We start from the raw sequence: 15,334 nt of genomic DNA, 5'->3' as shown, positions 1-15,334 counted from the left end.
AGTTTTAAGTAGGAATCTTGCATATCCATGTCTTGTCTCCTTATTCCCTTCTTAAAGCTGTTTATATACAGCAAGGAGAAAACCCCTCCTCCTTTTACTTTAAGAAAAAAAATCTTCATGGCTAGAGAAGGATACATCAGATCCAGTCCTTTGGCTAAAGAAAAAGCTGGTGTTTTGAGTACAGGTTTTCCTAATCACATATTTTTTAAATTTATGTTATGAGTTAATGGGAAGGGACTGACTTCTAATTTTGCTTCTGTACAGAATTTAGAAGACACAGTACAAAGTGTATTAGAACTATTTAAAGTAGAAATGTACAAACTATAGACTGGATTTCTACATCATGCTGGTTTGTTTAGCTCTGGCTTAGATTGTCCTGGGAGCTAGGTATTGTGGTTTGTATATATATATTTATATGTGATATATGTTTTATCATTTAGTGTAAAGCATAAATCTTGCCAATGAACAATGAACAAATGGAATTCCTTGCAATAAGATTTTGGTGACAGATAAATCAGTACATGAAGGATGGGTTTTAAAACTTTTATCGCAGTAGTTAATAATAATAATTACAGAGTTGGAAGGGACCTTGGAAGTTTTGTAGTCCGACCCCCTGCTTGGGCATGAGATCCTACACTACTTCAGGCAAATGGTTACCCAACATCTTAAAAACTTCCAGTGTTGGAGCATTCACAACTTCTGGAGGCAAGCCGTTCCACTGATTAATTGCTTTAACTATCTGGAATTTTCTCCTTAGTTCTAACTTGCTTTTTTCCTTGATTAGTTTCCACCCATTGTTTCTTGTCCTACCCTCAGGTGCTTTGGAGAATAGTCTGACTCCCTCTTCTTTGTGGCAATCCCTGAGATATTGAAACACTGCTATCATGTCTCCCCTGGTCCTTTTTTTCATTAAACTAGACATACCCAGTTCCTGCAACCGTTGGTCATATGCTTTAGCTTCCAGTCCCCTAATCATCTTTGTTGCTCTTCTCTGCACTCTTTCTGGAGTCTCAACATACTTTTTTCATCATGGTGACCAAAATTGAATGCAGTATTCCGAGTGTGGCCTTACCAAGGCATTATAAAGTGGTATTAACACTTCATGCGATCTTGATTTATATTCAATGTACAGCACTGAGCATTAAATGTTGTAATAAGTGTGAGTTGGTGACAAACAATATGCGGTAGTTTCACTTTCATGCCCTGCTTGTAAACTTCTTAAAAACGGGATTCTGGGTTTCATGGACCTTTTGTCTTTTCCAGCAAGCCACATTCCTCTGAAGCTTGAAGTGCTTCAAGGTTGGCATTTCAATCTTATGATGTTATACTTGGGAGAATGTTTTGCCTTAGGCGACAAAATAAGCTACAGGTTTGCATGCAGGTTTGAACATGGATTTTTCATATCTATATCTATAGCTAGGCACTCCAGCTCAAGTCTCAAAACAATTTCAAAGTTTGAGTTTCAAAACAAGGTTTGTATGTGTTTTCTACAAGAGTGAAGGAAAAATCAACAAAAAATAATTTAAACATGTTTGTCTAAAATACTGAGATTTTGCTTTTTGTTTCCAGTAGTTTTTCTTGATAGATTGCATATTCTAAAGTATCTAAAACTTCCCTCACTTCACTTTATAAAGAATAATAAATGTGATTCAGGATTTCAGGTACAGGTATATGTGCAATTCACTGATAACCAAATGTGCAGGGCTCCTTAGTTTAAATTTTTTTCCTTCAGACAATACTGAGAAAAAGTCAGCAGTGCAAAGAGACAAGCATGCAATCAAATCAATGATAAAAACTATATAACATGAAACAGATTTGGTATTAATCGAATCTGGAGTGGGAGAGAAATAGGAAGAGTCCTATTAGCCTGACTTGTAACATTTTCCAATCTTTTTCATTCTCAGATGAACATTTTGAAAATGTGATAAAGCGTGAAACAAAGTGAAAAGAATAATGTTATAAATAAATAAATGTATTGTAAAAGTTAATAATCTGGTTCTCCATAGTGGTGGAGATAGCATCCAGGAATGGGTTGACCTCGTCTGGTCAGCTGATTAGACTGAGTTTGTCAGAGTTGTAATGTCACGCCTCTGTTACTAGGGCTTCCCAGCTTTTGACTCAGTCCCTCAGTTAGACGTGTTGAGAGTGTCTCCTACCAGAATTATTATATTCCTGGATGCTTCTTCACACAACATGTTTGGCATCTGTTAGACAACTGTGAGTTTGGACCAGCTGACTTCCCTCTAGGGTGGTTGAGTCGCTGAGGGATTCCCAGTGGCAAGGACTTTGGCTCTAGCCACCAGAAGGGTCCCTCTGCTGTGCGGACAGCTTGGCCAACTAATCTGGCATTCTGTTGAGCAGGGAATGCTCTGGATAAACTGTGTAGCTTTGCCCACCCATAATAACAGCAGAGGCAGCCATTGAGGAGCTCTGGGATCCCATTAAATAGGAAAAGCAGTGTTTTGTAGAACTTAGCACTCCTGCGTTGGGCAAGTCAGACAGCCATTACAGGAGCTCCATGCTCCGTGAAGAGACTTGTTTTGCCGCCCGACAACCTCATGAAGCGCTGAGATGCTGGTGGAGCTCTGCACTCCCAAAAGACAGAAACTTAATCCCTGCCTATCGGTCTACTGTTCCCAAGCAAAAGGCGCCGCGGCATTAAGAGGAGCTTCACGCTTCTAGTTTAAGACTGCTGCCAGCGCCACCGCATTCCACATATAACCACTCTGCCATCAAACCACCAAGCCATTCAACCTGCTAGCAGCCAAAGCAAGAACAAGTGGTTTGCATCTGGAGGAGCTTCGTGCTCCCTGTTAATCTGCAATTTCATCTGAATTAGGGCTTTCTACAATCCACTAAGCTGCAGCTAAAACTCACAACCGAAAGGGCGTGAATTTCTAGTACAAGATTGTGGACGCAGCGGCAGTTTGGAGCTACCCTGAGGCAGCTAGTGAAGAGACAACTGCTCATAGAGATACAGAGCACAGAGCTAATACTCGTAGCAAAGGCATTAAGCCTATGAAACTCTCCAAGGCTGAGCTGAATGATGAGAGGCACATAGACCAGGTCCTCTAAAGGCTCTGTGCTAATGCTAGTAAGGACAGAGCCTATTCTTCAGATAGACAAAGTGAGCCTTATCGTTCAGACAGGCCGCCTTTGCAAGAGCTCACACCGGAGGGACTATAGATCAAATTTCCCTTCAAAGTTTTCCTTGCCTATCTGTATTACAGGACCATGAGCATCTGTATTATTTATTTATTTATTTATTCATTCATTCATTTGATTTTTTATGCCACCCTTCTCCTTAGATTCAGGAAAGCTTACAACATGTTAGCAATAGCACTTTTTAACAGATCCAGCATATTGCCCTCAATGACTTGCAAATCTAGCAGTCAGCTTTAGTACTGCACTCTATCCACTGTGCCACCTCGGTGTGGTATGGCATGGTAGACAGCTGTATTACAGGAACATGAGGATCTGTATTAAAACTGCCTTTTTATTCTGGCAAATGAAAGAATTTATTATATTAAAAAAATAATCATTGGAACAGTAGATTTACACACATAACTTTACAGGTAGTCTTTAACTTATATAACATTTTTAATGATGGTCAAAGTTTACAACTGCTTTTAAAAGAGACTTACGACTGGTCCTTGCAATTACATCCATTGTGCACTTGACCTCTGGCATGTATTTATCACGGTTGTACCATTCTGGGGGTCATGTCATTATGACCTTTCCAGGCAGCTTCTGACCAGCAAAATTGACAGTGGGAAGCTGTATTTGGTTAATGACTGTGTGATTAATTTAACAACTTCAGTACCTTTCTTAATAACCGTGACAAAAAAAAAGATAAAATCTAGCTTAGCAAAATGAATTCTGGTCTCAGTTGCAGTCATAAGTCGAGGACTAACTGTATATTTGTGTTTAACATAGAACTACTACTTTATTTTATAATGTAAGCTTACATATTGTCTCTCAAACCAATTGCCAGTCTTACTAACATTTGTATTTATGAAACTTGATGTATAACTTGCAAATTCCAAAAAATATTTCTATTCGGTATTTTGATTCCTGAGGTTAACTTGCATATGCCAAATTCAGTGTTTGTTTTTGGAAGAATAGTTACCGGTAGTTCACTGGAAATTATTTTTCATATATCAATTAAGAAGCCTACCCTTTGAGTCATCAGTTAGATGAATATACATGTGTTTGCCTAGTTTATTGCAGGTGCATAGGTATTTGAGTCTTTATGCACACTATTACACCCACTACAACTAATTAGTGAATATTTCCTAAGGTGATACTATGCATACTTTAATTTTCTTGCCATAATTTATTGTAACATCCACCCCAAAATGTCTGTTGGGTGGAGAGTCATTTGGCCATTAAATCCATGGAGTCATAAACTGTTCTATACAAGTACGAAATTGCAGTGTTTATTTTTAAACGAAGTTGTGAAATTGCACGAACTCCTCTGTTCTTGGATTTAAAGCTACAATATTATATTTCAAGTTTCATTGAAAACTACAGATTTTGCTTTCAAGTGAATTGACTTTGGGTTGATGTGCAGTGTTCAGAAGAAAAGGATTTAGGGTTAGTGATTTCTGACAGTCTCAAAATGGGTGAACAGTGCAGTCAGGCAGTAGGGAAAGCAAGTAGGATGCTTGGCTGCATAGCTAGAGGTATAACAAGCAGGAAGAGGGAGATTATGATCCCGCTATATAGAGCGCTAGTGAGACCACATTTGGAATACTGTGTTCAGTTCTGGAGACCTCACCTACAAAAAGATATTGACAAAATTGAACGGGTCCAAAGATGGGCTACAAGAATGGTGGAAGATCTTAAGCATAAAACGTATCAGGAAAGACTTAATGAACTCAATCTGTATAGTCTGGAGGACAGAAGGAAAAGGGGGGACATGATCGAAACATTTAAATATGTTAAAGGGTTAACTAAGGTCCAGGAGGGAAGTGTTTTTAATAGGAAAGTGAACACAAGAACAAGGAGACACAATCTGAAGTTAGTTGGGGGAAAGATCAAAAGCAACAGGAGAAAATATTATTTTACTGAAAGAGTAGTAGATCATTGGAACAAACTTCCAGAAGACATGGTAGCTAAATCCACAGTAACTGAATTTAAACATGCCTGGGATAAACATATATCCATCCTAAGATAAAATACAGAAAATAGTATAAGGGCAGACTAGATGGACCCAGATGCAGAAATTCTCCTTCATTGAGCTTTGCCTTGCTATATATCCTTATGGCATCAGACATAGATATATATCTGTATTCCATTAAGGATTAAATCGTATGTGAGAAATATAAACATACACTGCATTTTAAAAAGTTACCGAGAATGATAATGTGTGCTTTGTGCAGAGCTGGTATATATTGTATGATTGTGTTGTTCATTTAAAGCATTATACCCACAAGAGGGCATAAGTGGAACATATATTTCTAGCTGAGAGCTTATTTAACATGAGTTATTTTAAAATTCAATACATGTTTTGATATTAGGCTGTGAACATGCTACAAGCAGCATATGGTAGAATCCTGTACATACCTAGTACATACCTAGTCCTCGTTTCCAAGGATTTTTCCCTGAGACAATTCCCTTACGGTTAACAATATTTACAAATTACTGTAATTATTTAATTTATTTTAAAGCATATGCGTGTATATCTTTAAAATTCAATTAAAATGGAAAGCTTTATCATAATGTTAATTTAAATATTTAACATTTAAATATGTTAAAGGGTTAAATAAGGTTCAGGAGGGAAGTGTTTTTAATAGGAAAGTGAACACAAGAACAAGGGGACACAATCTGAAGTGGGGGAAAGATCAAAAGCAAAGTGAGAAAGTATTATTTCACTGAAAGAGTAGTAGATCCTTGGAACAAACTTCCAGCAGACGTGGTTGGTAAATCCACAGTAACTGAGTTTAAACATGCCTGGGATAAACATATATCCATTGTAAGATAAAATACAGGAAATAGTATAAGGGCAGACTAGATGGACCATGAGGTCTTTTTCTGCCGTCAGTGTTCTATGTTTCTATACTATAATTATAGGTTAATTAAAATTAAATAAAGTAGCAGTAACTATTAAAAATTACAAACAACTCCTAGGTTTTAATCATGCAGTAGAAATCACCCAAAATAAACGAAGGTTTGCAAAATTAAGGTCGTGAACTTGAGAGAGAGAATGAACAGTGAAATTATTCAGTTAAAACAGTTAAATTATTGAGTGTGAAATCCTGATTTGTCTGGGAAAAATAATGTCCAGAATTGGACTAACATAGTTTTCCCAAACAATCCCCCTCCCCCCCCCCGAAATTCTCTTACACAGACTTTTCTTACGATGTTCGTCCTTTGGAGGAACATTTTACAAAGTGATAGAGGCCGCTTCTTCTCTCTGAGGAGTTCCTCTGAATGCTGAATTCTCCAGAGAAGTTTTCACCTTAAAATTTTGAGCAGTGATTAGGAGGTCCTGTATGGTGTTTGTAGAGCCCTCAGTCCAGGTAGTTCTCAACTTACAACAGCTCGTTTAGTGACCGTTCCAAGTTACAACAACACTGAAAAAAGTGACTTATGACTATTTTTCACCCTAATGACCATAGCAGCATCCCATGATCACATGTTTTATGTTCGGATGCTTGTCAATAGGTTCGTATTTATGACGGTTGCAGTGTCCCAAGATCATGATATCACCTTCTGCTACCTTGTGACAAGCAAAGTAAATGTGGAAGCCACTTAACAGCTATGTTACTAATTTAACAACTGCAGCAATCCATTTAACAAATTTGGCAAGAAAAGTTATAAAAAGGGGCAAAACTCACATTTCTGACTTAGCAACGTAAATTGCTCAGTTGTAGGTCAAAAACTATCTGTAATCAGTTGTTTATATATTCCGTTGCAGTAAGATGAATTGCCTTAATTTAGACCTGATTATTTTAAAATGCCTCTATTACTTTTATGATGTCCAATTTCATTGTGTGATTCCCTAGATAGCTGTGACGGTGAACCTATGGCATGCGTGTCACAGGTGGCACACAGAGTCATATGGTAGGGCACGCAAGACTTTTCTATGTTTCAGCTCCAGCACGCATGTGTATGTTGGCCAGCTGATTTTTGGCCATGGGAAAGGCTGTTTGTCCTCTGGACATTTTAGGGAAACTCCCCTGAAGCCCCGGAGGCAAAAAAAAAAATCCCCCAACGGATAAACCGGAAGTTTGGAAAAACGCACTTCCGGTTTTCCCGTCAATCAATCATTTTTGCCATATTTAAAAGGAACATTAACACAAAGGAATCCTTGGGTGTAAATGAATACATTGTGATATTGTTATTAAAGTGTCATATATCAGTATATTTTCCATGGAACTGTAATAGAAATTTGGGTGGATGTGTCATTTGAGTACAAGAGGCACCTTCCCCCTCCCCCTAAAAGAAGGTGGAAATGTCGGTGAGTCTTATACACCGAATACAGCCATTTTTGCTATCCCGAAACCTGCCCTTGTGTCCCATTTTTGGACAGAGGTTCTGGGAAGCCTGTAGAGAACGCCGGGAGATGGCAAAAATGGCCCTGTTTTTGCAAAAAAACCCAAACCCTCGGGCTGTACTTTTCCCCATTTTTTCACAAAAATGGAGTGTGCAAAGTGTCTAGGAAGCCTGCAGAGAACTCTTGGGAACTGGGGGAAGGCAAAAATGCTCCAATTTTTGTGGAGAAAGGCCCATTTTTGCCCCCAGCACCCAGGAGTTCACTGCAGGCTTCCCGGACCCTTTGCCCACCCCATTTTTGTAAAAACTGGGCTGTTTTTACCTTCTAATTATCCCATCTAGTATGACTGGGGGAGGAATTCTGGGAGTTGAAGTCCACTGTCAAGTTTGAAGTTTGTAAAAAGTGTACATGGTTGTAAAAATTACTCGGCTACACTGGTATTTTATTAAATAATATATTACTACACCATTTGGTTCAGAATATTTTTTTCCTTATTTTCCACCTATAAAATCTAGGTGCGTCTTATACTTTGGTGCATCTTATACTCCCCAAAATATGATACAGTGGTACCTCTACTTACGAACTTAAATTCATTCCGTGACCAGATTCTTAAGTAAAAAAGCTTGTAAGAAGAAGCAATTTTTTCCATAGGAATCAATGTAAAAGCAAATAATGCATGCGATTGGGGAAGCCTCAGGAAGGGTAGAGGCCCTGTTTCCTCCCAGGAGATTCCTACAGAGGCCCCACGGAGGTTTCTCCCCACCTTTTCCAGCCCTGTTTCCTCCCAGGAGATTCCTAGAGAGGCCCCACGGAGGCTTCTTCCCACCTTTTCCAGCCCTGTTTCCTCCCAGGAGATTCCTAGAGATGCCCCACAGAGGCTTCTCCGCGCCTTTTCCGGCCCCGTTTCCTCCCAGGAGATTCCTAGAAAGGCCCCACGGAGGCTTCTCCCTGCCTTTTCCTCCCGTTATAGTTTCGAAGGCTCGGGTTTATAAGTAAAATTTGGTTCTTGAGAAGAGGCAAAAAAATCTTGAACACACGATTCTTATCTAGAAAAGTTCTTAAGTAGAGGCGTTCTTAGGTAGAGGTACCACTGTATTTATAATGGTTGCAGCATTGTGAGTCACATGATTGCCATTTGCGACGTTCCTGCATGGTTTCCAACAATCAAAGTCATCAGAGAAAGCCCAATTTACTCAACAATTGCAGCAAAAAATGTTATAAAATTAGGTGCAGTCATGATTATTCATTCAGCAACTGCATTGCTTAGTGATGGAAGATTTGGTCATAAATTGAGTACTACCTGTATTAGAGATGCCTTTTGGCAGGCAAAAGGGAAGTGTTCTCTACTCATAAAAGAACTTTTTATCCCTTAAAAGTTGGCACCTTTCATAACAGGAAAAACAAATCAATCAAAAGATAATCTGGCATAAGAGCTTGTAAAAGCATGATATGTGTTGTTAGAAGGTACTTATTATCACTCAGCATAATCTTACACAAAATTAGCAGAACAGTGCTATGATTTACACTTCTACTAATTATCCTTTGATCCAGCTCACTGATGATCTGTTTTATCTTTGCAATACGCTAAGAAAATACCAAATTATCGACTAAAATAGCTTCTGGTTTAAATCCATCCTTGACTTTTAGCAAAAGTAAAGTTGTCTTTCGTTTCTAGGAGTTTCCCAGGATTGGATGTAAATTCTAAAGTCCCCAAGGACACCACTGAGAACTCCTTTCTTTTTATCTTGGCTGACCTTTACCACACTATGAAGAAATTGTTTCTAAAGTTTGTGGGAGTAGTATCAGTTTTGCACTTGAAGACAGCATTCTTGCAGTTTCCATGTACTGTAACAAATATCCGTTTGCTTTTGTCTATTCTTTATCTGTTCTTTTGAGGATACTAATATATTGGGATTGCATTGTGCTTGAGAATTTTGATCGAGTGCGGAGAAAAGTTTTGTACTTCAATTTTATGAACACCACCTCAGAATCTGAATAGAAATAGATACATAATACGCATCTTCTATCTCTGCCCCTGCAACTTCATGCCTATTAGCTTTTTATATCTATTAGCTAAAAGCATGAAGTACAAAATAAGAATATAATTTTAAAAGGTAAATAGATATATATATAAAAATATAGTCAAATATCACATGAGATCATGGTTAAGGAGGATTCTTTTAATTTCTTGAACAGAGGAATTCTTTGAAAGCTTTCATGTTCTTTTGTGTCATCTTCACTGGCTATGGTAATGAATTCACCAACTAGATTATGCAATTCAGTTAGTGCAATCATTATATATAAATTTATGCTTATTATTACATCTGATTGTTGACAGGTCACAATAAGAACCTAAGCAGAATCAGGCCTTGGATGGGGGAGAGCCAGTAATAATAAATATGGTCATTTACATTTAAAATTATATCTGCATTGATAAGTAAAACGTATTTTCCCACTGCAATATTATTGTACTATATTAATGCAATCTCGGGTTTTTAATTTAGTTGTATAGAAAGTGAAGGATGTTTGTGCTTGTGTTTTATTTTTATAGTTACATTATATACGGAAGATGACATTTAATTTTGTTGTACGAGGTGCAATGACAATAAAGTAAAGTAACTTCCAAAAAATTACACTAAACCTCGTTTGTGCACCTGGAATTATCAAAATGTGATTTTTATTCTACATTAAAATTGCTACAATTAAATGTTTGATGCAAATGTCTAAAAAGAGACAGAGTTACTTGTGCAACTGTTTTCCCTGCGGTTTTTTGTATAACTGTCTACACCTGATCATATTTAATTTATATTAGGACTATCTTGGTTAGAGATATTTGGTATTCCAATTAATAATAATTACTGATGCAAAGCTGTTTAGTACCTGGAGCTTCCCATGAGGGTGTGGCTGCATAGCTTTGCTGTTGGTGTACTAACATTGGAAGAATTACATTCTGTTCCCAGACACACCTTTTGGGTTTGCTTTTAATTGGCGCTTGTAAAAGGACATTTCTGTTGTTTTTTAAGATAAAAATATTATTTTTTTGTTTCCCCCCCCTCTTACCTATTTATAGTTTTTGCTACTTAGTGGGAAAAGTTAAAAAAAAGTAGGAAATGAGAAAGAAAGAAAACAAATACACCAAGTTTGTTTAAATGTTGTGAATAATTCAACCTTATTGTTATTCTTCATTTTTCTTTTAAAAAATGTTCACTAGATGGCAGTACGGATACCCTATTTATCCTATCTTATTATTTATTATAGGGATATAATGCTCTGGGCAGAGATATGGTCCCTTGTTCAAACTTGAAGTTATAGAGAATGTAAATGTGCATATCCAAGGCCCACACATTCTAAGTTTGACAAATCTAAACTCTTTTATTTAGGTTTGTCAAGTGCCTTTGTGGTGCAATGGTTAGAGTGCAGTACTGCAGGCTACTTCTGCTGATCAGCGGCTGCCAGCAGTTTGGCAGATTGATTCTCAGTAGGCTGAAGGTTGACTCAGCTTCCCATCATTCCAAGGTCAGTAAAATGAGGACCCAGATTGTTGGGGGCAATATGCTTACTCTCTGTAAACCGCTTAGAGGGGGCTGTAAAGCACTGTGAAGCAGTATACAGTGGTACCTCGAGATACGAGTTTAATTCGTTCCGGACCTGGGCTCTTAAGTCGAGCAGCTCTTATCTCGAACGACTTTTCCCCATAGGAATTAATGTAAATAATTTTAATTGGTTCCAGCCCTCAAAAAACTCACAAAGTTAGTCTAAATTATGCAGAAAGACATGTTTTTAATGAAGAAATGTACATGTACATATAAATGAATAATGAAGTTTCTTTCACTTAACTTGTAAACTTTCTTAAACTTTTAAATTTACATATGTTCAACTTCTCTGCCACCCAATCCTGTAGGACAGAGGTCCCCAACCCTTTTTGCACCAGGGACCGGCTTTAAGCGATCAAGAGAGGAATGGGTGAATGAATGGACGGAGGGTGGGAAGGAAGGAAGGAAAGAGGGAAGGGGCAGGAACAGAGGAAGGAAGGAAGGAAACTTATGAAAGGGGAGAGTAAGAGAGGAATGAGTGAAGGGAGGGAGGGAGGGAAGAAGGTGGGAAGGAGAAAGAAAAGAAGAAATAGAGGAAGGGAAGGTAAAAGAGAGAAAGAAAAAGAGCAAGAAAGAAAGAAAGAAAGAAAGAAAGAAAGGGGGAAGGGACAGGAACAGAGGAAGGAAGCAAGGAAACTTATGAAAGGGGAGAGTAAGAGAGGAATGAGTGAAGGGAGGGAGGGAGGGAAGAAGGTGGGAAGGAGAAAGAAAAGAAGAAATAGAGGAAGGGAAGGTAAAAGAGAGAAAGAAAAAGAGCAAGAAAGAAAGCTGCAAGCACCCCCCCCCGAGCCCCCCAGGCCGGCTGCAACCTTTTAAAACACGCGCGCCGCTTCGCAGCTGTCTCCTGAAGCCGAACGCGGAAGTTAGCGTTTGGCTTCAGGAGACAGCTCCTTGGCGCTTGTATCTCGAATTTGGGCTTGTAAGTAGAACAAAAATATCTCTCCCCTCCCAGCTCTTATCTCGAGTTGCTCTTAAGTAGAGCAGCTCTTATGTCGGGGTTCCACTGTATAAGTCTAAATGCTAAATGCTATTGAAAGGCATCTCAAATATAGGAATAGAAAATTGGCTCACCTTCCAAAAAATATCATAAGTAGATCTCCTAAAACACTGGACTGTTCTGAACTGGGGCTGGTTGTATCCAGCCCTTTTTCTTAAATAATAGTTTTTAAAAAGCAGATAGAAGGCAGCGGAATTATAGTTAGGTTTTTCTTTGTTGCAGACTAGAGACAGTGACAAGAAAAGTGAGACTTTTTTCATACAGTAAGTCATGAGTTGAAAAGATGCGTCTTCTATCACTCAAAGTTGTTGTTTAAAAGCTTTTGCTTTATTTACAAATAATAATAATTTGAGCTAATATTCCTGATGAGTCATTAGTTCTCATAATCAGCAGTGTATGTAGACATAATGTAGCTTCTTTCATCAGAATGACAAAAACAGCATCATTGCCTTTTGTAAATACATGTGACATAGAGATGCTCATAGAAAATGGGTGGGACGCATATTGCAACACTGCTTTGATTAGATTGATTTCCCTTGTCTCCTCTTCCCAGATACTGCTGCTGACAGTTGCCCATCAGTCAATCATTTAAAAAAGAGAAGACATAATAGAACCACAGGAAGTAGCTTTGGCAGTAGCAAATGTTGACTAGGTTGACTGTCACTCAAATCCCTTCTTAAACTTTTTTGAAAGTTGACCTTCCAAAATTAGCATAAAGGAAAAATAAGCTTATGATATTTTTGCCATTTGGCTTTAGAGGTTCAACCTGATTTTTTCCCTGCATGCTGCTGCATGTTCACCTGAACAAATTGAGACTGCCAAGAAACCCTCTTTCAAAATACTTGTCACTCAACCAAGATTTGAAAAACACATTCCAAACTAAAGAAACTTAAAAGATATGTTTTTAAATTTGTATGTAATTAGTTACAATATTATAGAGCTTTCCAAAAGGGGAAGTGGACTATTAAGAAATAATCTTGTGTAAGGCAAATATTTTTAAATAAACTGGCTTGGATTAGAAATAACTTGACCATTTTAATACATGTGTTTGCGCATATTTGAACAAAAATAGAAACATTTTATCCATTGCTTATCATAATGCCTTTCCTTCTGCTTACGGTATTTCTTGTTAATATCTGTTCTATTCAGTGGAATAGAATTAAAATGATTCTAAACATAGAAGCTACATTCATAAGTAGTTAGATTGGAATTGTTGCACTAATTTTTCATCTATAATCAGGATTTGGATCTTAATTAAAGATCCAAAGGTCCACCTCTAAGGTAAAATATATATCTTTCCTTTGGAAAAGAAATATAACCTGGAACAGAAGAATCTACAAACAAGTTGTAGGTCTTCAGACTTTATATATTTGCAATTCTGATACTGCTCAATGCTGTGACTGTAAGACTGGTTTTTAGGTAAGAAGATGTTAGAACTTCTTTACTGACTTAAAAAGAATCTCTTTCCCCATCTGTTTCTCTCTTTCTCTCTCCCCCACACTTTCTCTCTCCCTCTCTTTTACAAATACAAAGATAAAAGACTAACACAAGTTAAGAAAAATATAAGTGGACCAGAGGAATGCTGTCAATGTGTTTTATTTGGACTTCAGTAAAGCATTTGACAAAGTAGACCATAACCTACTACTAGATAAAATAGAAAAATGTGGGATGGACAGCAACACTACCAGATGGATTCAAAACTGACTAACCAACCACACTCAACATATAGTGCTCAATGGAACTGCATCTACATGGAGGGAAGTATGTAGTGGGGTACCCCAAGGCTCTGTTTTAGGCCCAGTACTCTTCAGCATCTTCATCAATGACTTGGATGTGTGGATAGATGGAGAACTCATCAAATTTGCAGATGATGCCAAACTGGCAGGAATAGCCAACTCTCCAGAAAATAGGCTCAAGATACAGAGAGATCTTGACAGATTTTGGGTTGGGTGCTATAAAACAAAATGAAATTTAATGATGAAAAAAGTAAGGTTCTACATTTAGGCAAGAAAAACAAAATGCACAAATACGGTATGTGTGGTACTTTGCTCAACAGTAGTAACTGTGAGAGGGATCTTGGAGTCCTAGTGGATGACCATTTAAATATGAGCCAACAGTGTGCAGCAGATGTCAGAAATACCAACACAGTTCTAGGCTGCATTAACAGAGGGATAGAGTCAAGATCATGCAAAGTGTTAATATCACTTTATAAGGCCTTGGTAAGGCCACACTCGGAATACTGCATTCAATTTTGGTCACCACGATGAAAAAAAGTATGTTGAGACTCTAGAAAGGGTGCAGAGAAGAGCAAGAAAAATTATTAGCGGACTGGAGGCTAAAACATATGAACAACGGTTGCAGGAACTGTGTATGTCTAGTTTAATGAAAAGAAGGATCAGGGGAGACATGATAGCAATGTTCCAATATCTCAGGGGTTGCCACAAAGAAGAGGGAGTCAACATATTCTCCAAAGCACTAGAGGGTAGAACAAGAAGCTATGGGTGGAAACTAAACAAGGAGAGAGGTAACTTAGAACTAAAGAGAAATTTCCTGCCAGAACAATTAATCCGTGGAACAACTTGCCTCCAGAGGTTGTGAACGTTCCCACACATTAAGACAATGTTGGATATTCATTTGTCTGAAGTAGTGTAGGGTTTTCTGCCTAAGCAGAGTGGTGAACTAGAAGACCTACCAGGTCCCTTCTAACTCTATTGTTGTTGTTGTTGTTGTTGTTATTATAAAAAGAAGAGAAATTCAAAGAGAGAGGAAAAATAAAACATAAGGAAAAAAGATACCCATTTTATCCATCTTGTTAGAATAAAAGATTAATTGGGAATAAAAAGGAGTGGATAGAAATGATGGGAAATAAAATTGCTTTTTTTCAAACAGCAGGTGACACCATCTCTCGTTTCCCATTGGCTGACCTCAACATTGTATGTCACCTACAGTTAAGCTGATTTTAAAAGCAGCGCTCAAGTTTCACTCACTGCAAATCAATAAAACATTCTGGAATTTATTTGGCGAAGAGTCTTATTCTTTAGCTTGATTTTGTAGCCAAATGCATTTTAACATATTTGGTAGAACACAGAAGAAATATGGTATGATTGTCATATTTGGAAATACAGTACAGTGATACCTTTTCTTACAAACTTAATTGGTTCCGGGATGAGGTTCTTAAGGTGAAAAGTTTGTAAGACGAAACAATGTTTCCCATAGGAATCAATGGAAAAGCGATTAATGCGT

The 15,334-nt window shown here is 37.8% G+C and overlaps 1 protein-coding gene across 2 annotated transcripts in view; it reads left to right on the top strand.

Annotated features, from left to right (window-relative positions):
- The window catches only part of KANK1 (KN motif and ankyrin repeat domains 1), a 176,807-nt gene that overhangs the window by 32,602 nt on the left and 128,871 nt on the right, over positions 1-15,334 (top strand). Inside the window, exon 1 of one of the 2 annotated variants that reach the window (XM_070742647.1) lies at positions 10,999-11,017. The exons of the other annotated variant lie outside the window; for it this stretch is intronic. The gene's annotated coding sequence lies outside the window, so the exon portion shown is untranslated. Of the gene's footprint in view, positions 1-10,998; positions 11,018-15,334 lie in introns of those variants that run through there. 2 annotated transcript variants of the gene reach the window in all.

The sequence above is a fragment of the Erythrolamprus reginae genome, chromosome 2 (assembly GCF_031021105.1).
Source record: "Erythrolamprus reginae isolate rEryReg1 chromosome 2, rEryReg1.hap1, whole genome shotgun sequence".
NCBI lineage: Eukaryota > Metazoa > Chordata > Lepidosauria > Squamata > Dipsadidae > Erythrolamprus > Erythrolamprus reginae.
Note: the sequence above shows the minus strand (reverse complement) of the source record. Positions and strands in the feature narration are given on the sequence as shown.